Here is a 6,971-nt window from a genome sequence, read left to right as displayed (position 1 = left end):
AAAGTAGTCTGACTGGAACAAATAAACATTCTTTGAGGTGCCACAGAAACATCAGTTCTTTGGTGCATGCTCATTGCAACGCCCACCAAAATAAGCCCACAAAATGGAGAGGGAGAGAAGAACCAGGAAGTGAAGCGTCTAAGGGTTTGGGACTCCATTGTGTGTGTGGTGGGGGGAGGGGGGTTCGAACATATTTCCAATATGTTGTAAAGCTATTGTTAACTACACAGCACAGCTTTTATTTGGTACTTTTGAAAATGAATCATCTCTGGCACAAAAACAGACACATAGACCAATGGAATAGAATAGAAACCCCAGAACTAGACCCACAAACGTATGGCCAACTCATCTTTGACAAAGCAGGAAAGAACATCCAATGGAAAAAAGACAGCCTCTTTAACAAATGGTGCTGGGAGAACTGGACAGCAACATGCAGAAGGTTGAAACTAGACCACTTCCTCACACCATTCACAAAAATAAACTCGAAATGGATAAAGGACCTGAATGTGAGACAGGAAACCATCAAAACCTTAGAGGAGAAAGCAGGAAAAGACCTCTCTGACCTCAGCCGTAGCAATCTCTTACTCGACACATCCCCAAAGACAAGGGAATTAAAAGCAAAAGTGAATTACTGGGACCTTATGAAGATAAAAAGCTTCTGCACAGCAAAGGAAACAACCAACAAAACTAAAAGGCAACCAACGGAATGGGAAAAGATATTTGCAAATGACATATCGGACAAAGGGCTAGTATCCAGAATCTATAAAGAGCTCACCAAACTCCACACCCGAAAAACAAATAACCCAGTGAAGAAATGGGCAGAAAACATGAATAGACACTTCTCTAAAGAAGACATCCGGATGGCCAACAGGCACATGAAAAGATGTTCAGCGTCGCTCCTTATCAGGGAAATACAAATCAAAACCACACTCAGGTATCACCTCACGCCAGTCAGAGTGGCCAAAATGAACAAATCAGGAGACTATAGATGCTGGAGAGGATGTGGAGAAACGGGAACCCTCTTGCACTGTTGGTGGGAATGCAAATTGGTGCAGCCGCTCTGGAAAGCAGTGTGGAGGTTCCTCAGAAAATTAAAAATAGACCTACCCTATGACCCAGCAATAGCACTGCTAGGAATTTATCCAAGGGATACAGGAGTACTGATGCATAGGGGCACTTGTACCCCAATGTTCATAGCAGCACTCTCAACAATAGCCAAATGATGGAAAGAGCCTAAATGTCCATCAACTGATGAATGGATAAAGAAATTGTGGTTTATATACACAATGGAATACTACGTGGCAATGAGAAAAAATGAAATATGGCCTTTTGTAGCAACGTGGATGGAACTGGAGAGTGTGATGCTAAGTGAAATAAGCCGTACAGAGAAAGACAGATACCATATGGTTTCACTCTTATGTGGATCCTGAGAAACTTGGCAGGAACCCATGGGGGAGGGGGAGGAAAAAAGAAAAAAAAGAGGTTAGAGTGGGAGAGAGCCAAAGCTTAAGAGACTGTTAAAAACTGAGAACAAACTGAGGGTTGATGGGGGGTGGGAGGGAGGAGAGGGTGGGTGATGGGTATTGAGGAGGGCACCTTTTGGGATGAGCACTGGGTGTTGTATGGAAACCAATTTGACAATAAATTTCATATATAAAAAAAAAAAAAAAAAGAAAATGAATCATCTCCCTTACTTCTCACACTTGAGAGGGTGTGTGGTGGGAGAGGGGGTGCCTCGACTCCCCCCACCCAGAAATCATCCCCACTTCCTTCCCTTTCTCATCTTTCCCTCCAGCCAGGGTAACCAGACAAAACACCGGACACTCAGTTCAATTTGAAGTGCAGATAAATGGCAAATACTTTGTTAGTGTTAAGTGCGGGAGGTCTGGAGGTAGGGTGGGCAGGACCAGGGCTCTGGGGCAGGGTCAGGCAGTTCTAGGGATGTATTTGATGGGCACCAGGGGGGCCGGAGCCTAGTCCCCCTCAACTCCTGAGTCAGCTCCTTGTTATCTGCCTCTAGAATGACCAATTCTGGGTTCCCAAAAGGCCTGTCCAAAATCAACAAAACAGACAGTGGGTGGGAACTATTGTGATCATCCCAGCATCGGGGATGTCTTCCATTCCCGCCTGCTCCCACCCCCTCCACACACACATTCGTCACTCTGGCAGGCTCCCAAAGCGCCAGTAGGGGGAGGAGGAGGGTGCCTGGGGCACGTGCCACACCCAGCTCCCTGAGCCTTGAGCCCCCCACTTCCCCCCAAGTATTGGGCAATCCTGTCCCCGCCCTGGAGCCATCTGCCACTTACAGCTGCACAATAATGACCGATCTGTTTTGCTAGCCAGGTTTCTTGCCTTTCTGGGTGTTGAGATCTAACACAGAGGTTGTGCTTACAGTTGAGAAACCTGTATTCATGGGGGGTGGGGGAAGTTTCAGTATCCGTTGCCCCCCACATTCAGTAAATGTCATTCGAGCAACTGCTACGTGTCAGGCCCTGAACCCGGTGCTGAGGACAGAGCAGTGACCAAGAACTACCCAGGTTCAACCCTCAAAGGGATCAGTTGGGTGTGGAGGGCAGGCAGGGACAAGGATGAGTCACAAGACACTTCCATCACAGGGCCCGGACCCAGCCTGGGAAGCTGGGGGAAGGTGATCAGAGAAGTAGGGGAAGGACGGCAGACCCAGGGGAGGGACAGCGTGTACAGAGGCTGGAGGTGAGGAAAACTTGCTGGTTGGTAGGCCCACAAGTAGTGGGCACTGAAGTGTCTAACTGTGGCTAACGCTGAATGCCACACCCTCTTCGAAGGCTTCCATTGACCCTGACTCCTATTAAGAAGCCTGTGAGACACAGAGAGGCTAAGTAACTTGCCCAATGTTACACAGCTGATGGGAGACTCAGGACTCAAAATGCCAGGAGTCTGGCTTCAGAGCTGCACTTTACCACTGAGTTTGATGATGTTGTGGATTGGTGGTGGGGGTTTGGAACTGATGGCCAAGAAAGTATTCTTGAAGACGTCTTTGGTACAAAAGAGATGATTATATTAAAGCATGGAGTCAGAAACCATGGGCAGAAAGGGCTGCACTGAGGTTGTGAAGAGTGACTGATTATATACCTTCAGGTTGGAAAGGGGTTAGGGACAGTGTAAGTCTCTAAAGAATTTTGGATGCAAGGTTTCCAGGACCTTGAAGGGCTAGCTGCTGTTAGGAAACGTCATTTATTACCGTTTCGTCAAACCTCAGTCATGAGACCCTTCAGATGTATGTCAAGGGCCATATGTTTGGAGTATAATTTCCAGCATATACTTCAGAGTTAAAGATAAAGAAGGTTTGCAAAGGAATGTTTAGGTGTTTAAGGAGACTCACAGGATCCTGGGGTGCAGGTGGGGGGTCAAGATAAGGTTAAGCCAAGATTCTCTTTTGCCCCTAGCAAAGTATCATAACGGAGACAGCTGAGCTCTTAGAGGGAGGTCACTCTGCCTGTTTCAAGGACTTGTCAATGTAAGCAATAAGGAAATTTCATTTTTCATTTCCCTTTGTTTCTCACATCACCATGACAAACACCTAAATGCCTTTACATCTTGAAGAGGGTGATATTAGAGCTCTAGGAAAACGGAGTCTGTAGTCTTCTGGCGATGAGGCTATGGATAAGATTGCCTTTTCCTTGCAGTTTACTAAGTCATCCATAAACTGAAGGGGACTCTTGTCCTGCATGACTATGAGGTCTACCAATCAACCATTTGATTTTTTCCTTTCCTTTGTTCTTGGGCAGCCAGGAGTGTCCGAGGAATATCACACATATCCCACCTGGGGGGAGGGAGTGGAGTTAGCCTGTCCTTTGCCCTCAGCTTGCTTTATGCTCCCTCATCATATGCCCTTGGACAATTTTTTTAATGTTTTTATTTTTATTTTTGAGAGAGAGAAAGAGACAGTGTGAGCAGGGAAGGGGCAGAGAGAGAGGGAGACACAGAATCCGAAGCAGGCTCCAGGCTCTGAGCTGTCAGCACAGAACCCGACGTGGGGCTCGAAGTCACGAACCACAAGATCATGACCTGAGCAGAAGTCAGAGGCCCAACCGACTGAGCCAACCAGCCGCCGCCCCCCCCCCCCCCCCGCCGAACAATTTTGACCCTTAAACCTTTAAGGTTGTTGAAAGTGGATGGTCTCATCTTCTATAGCTTCTTCCTGCTGAGTAGGGCGTAGAGACTTCCCTACCTATAGGTCAATATTGGTTAGTTAGGGAACATATAAGAGAGTTAAAGTGGAGGCAGCTGAATCTAAGGTGGACAACGTATATGAACCTTCTTGAGTAGAAAGGATCATCTGTTGGCATGAAGTAATTGTAGTAATGGAGTCTTGGCACCAGGCAGAGACAGGGGAGAAAATGGCAAAACATAATTAGAATAATAAGAAAGCAAAGTCCAAATGAATGTCTTTGGTAACTGACAAAAATCCTCCAGTCTAGATATTCAACCAACCATTAAGGAAAGACAGAGATTATTTAAGGCACCAATTAGAGTATTCATGTCAGCTAGAAACCCAGAAATGTTTTGGGGGTAATCTGGAATCTATACTCCGGATTTTATTTTTATGAGAGTCATTTAAGGCCGTAACTGGGTAACACGTGGTGTTTAGCCATCATATAGACTCTTTTATTTAGTAAACAGATAATTAATAAGAGATACTTTTTAAAACTTAAAAAAAATTTTTTATATTTATTTATTTTTGAGAGAGACAGGGTGCGAGCACGGGAGGGGCAGAGAGAGAGACACACAGAATCTGAAGCAGGCTCCAGGCTCTGAGCTGTCAGCACAGAGCCTGATATGGGGCTCGAACTCACAAACAGTGAGATCACTTCCTGAGCTAAAGTCCGACGCTTAACCGACTGAGCCACCCAGGTGACCCTTAAAAAGGTTTTTAATGTTTATTTTTTGAGAGAGAGACAGAGACAGAGTGTGAGTGGGGGAGGGGCAAAAAGAGAGACACACACTGAATCCAAAGCAGGCTCCAGGCTCTGAGCTGTCAGCACAGAGCCCAACGCAGGGATGGAACCCATCAAACACGAGATCATGACCTGAACCAAAGTCAAACACCTAACTGGCTGAGCCACTCCAGTGCCCCAAGAGGTACTCTTATAGAAACAAGAAAAATATAGGTTAATGGTTACAGCAAATTATAAACCCAGTGTCTACCGTTGAGAAGATTATTAGATGTCAGTCTTGAGCCATCCTCCAATAGAGTAGGAACAGGCAGGAATCACACGGATTTTTCTGGTTTATAATTCAAATGTCTGTGGTTATCTTTTTGAATGCCCCATTATAAGAAGAAATTGTTAGTATAAATTGGAAAAAGGAGAATGAAAAAGAAAGACACCACTATTATTTTCATTTGAAGAGAAGTTTGAGGTCTTCTACAGGTTTATAGGAATAAGAAGGTACATTAGTTTGCTCATTGGTTTCCTGTGAACAATGAAAGGGATTGACTCTAGATATAAGCCCATGAAGAGTGCCCCTCTAATTTTACTGCAGGGTAGTATGTCATACGACACGATATGGACCCCTTCCATTTTAGAGTTAAATCCCCTGTTGTTTTGGACTTTTCATCCTTTAAATAAACCAGGTCACCTGGATTTATATGGGGTGGGTTTCTAGTAACTGTCAGATCAGGTTTAGGAAGGATATGGTTTGCATATTTAGAGATTTATGAATTAACCTGGACTCAAGGGAATAATTTAATAAAGTACTATAGTCTTTATCTATTGATAGGTCTAGAGTGAGAAAAGGCTTTTTTATATACCATTGTTGGGGGAATCTATCCCATTTTCCAACTGTTTAAATAATCATATGCCATGGGGTCTTATTATTATTCCCAACAGAATAAGAAGCAAAAAGATTGTTCATACCTGTGCTATTGTGACAATTTTTCTGACGTTTACCTCAAGTTGTCTACTTTAGCTAAACAACATTTAACAACAATCAGAACTAGAATTTAACATCCATAAAGGTGCATTATTGAAACATAGTTTTTCTCTCTAAAAACCCTTATTTTCAGAGATAGCCAAATGAAGACTAGCTCCCTTGTGAAACAAGTCTAATTTTAATAAACCTGGACTATTTACATAAGTTCAGCAAGAACAGCGATTGGTTATATATATCTTTTAAATTTGCTTTGCTGGAACTTTTTATGAGGAATCTCTAGATTGAACTTTTAGTAGCTTCTCCAGGCCAGAAGTCAAGCCAAATACTTGCCATCAGACATACCTGCAATGCCTGTAGAATTGGGTGAATTCCTATTCACAAGGTCCCCAAGATATCCAGAGGTTCCTGTACCTGCCAAGAAGTGACAGTCTTTACTTGCCTGGTAAGGCTGCTGGGAACTTAGTAAGCAAGGTATCGGGCCAACATTTCTAGGGGGCTTTATGACTCCAAGTTTCATAAGGTCAATTTAATTCCTTAAAGCTGTATATAGTCATATCAGAGTCTATGTATGTCAGTCTCAAATATGACATTCTAGTCAAAGCCTTGGTAAAATGACCAGTATTTCCAATGGTGTCCTGTCACAGAGAGAGCAGATTCTTATTGAGCTTATGCAAATAACTGAAATTGCCATGAAAGAAAGAATACTCACTGAGAGTTTTTAATTTCAGAGGGTATCAGTAAATAGAAAAGTTAAATGCCCCAGTTTGTTTACAAATGAATACTTTATCACATTTCTGTATGTCATAGATATCTTAAAAGAAAGTTCCCTCACAGCCACTCTGGAAAACAGTGTGGAGGTTCCTCAGAAAGTTAAAAATAGAACTACCCCACGACCCAGCAATAGCACTGCTAGGAATTTACCCAAGGGATACTGGAGTGTAATGCATAGGGGCACATGTACCCCAATGTTTATAGCAGCGCTTTCAACAATAGCCAAATGATGGAAAGAGCCTAATGTCCATTGACTGATGAATGGATAAAGATGTGGTTTATATATA

Source organism: Leopardus geoffroyi, chromosome A2 (genome assembly GCF_018350155.1).
Source record: "Leopardus geoffroyi isolate Oge1 chromosome A2, O.geoffroyi_Oge1_pat1.0, whole genome shotgun sequence".
In the NCBI taxonomy this organism is placed as follows: domain Eukaryota; kingdom Metazoa; phylum Chordata; class Mammalia; order Carnivora; family Felidae; genus Leopardus; species Leopardus geoffroyi.
The sequence above is the reverse complement of the archived record's forward strand: the minus strand, read 5'-3'. Positions refer to the sequence as shown.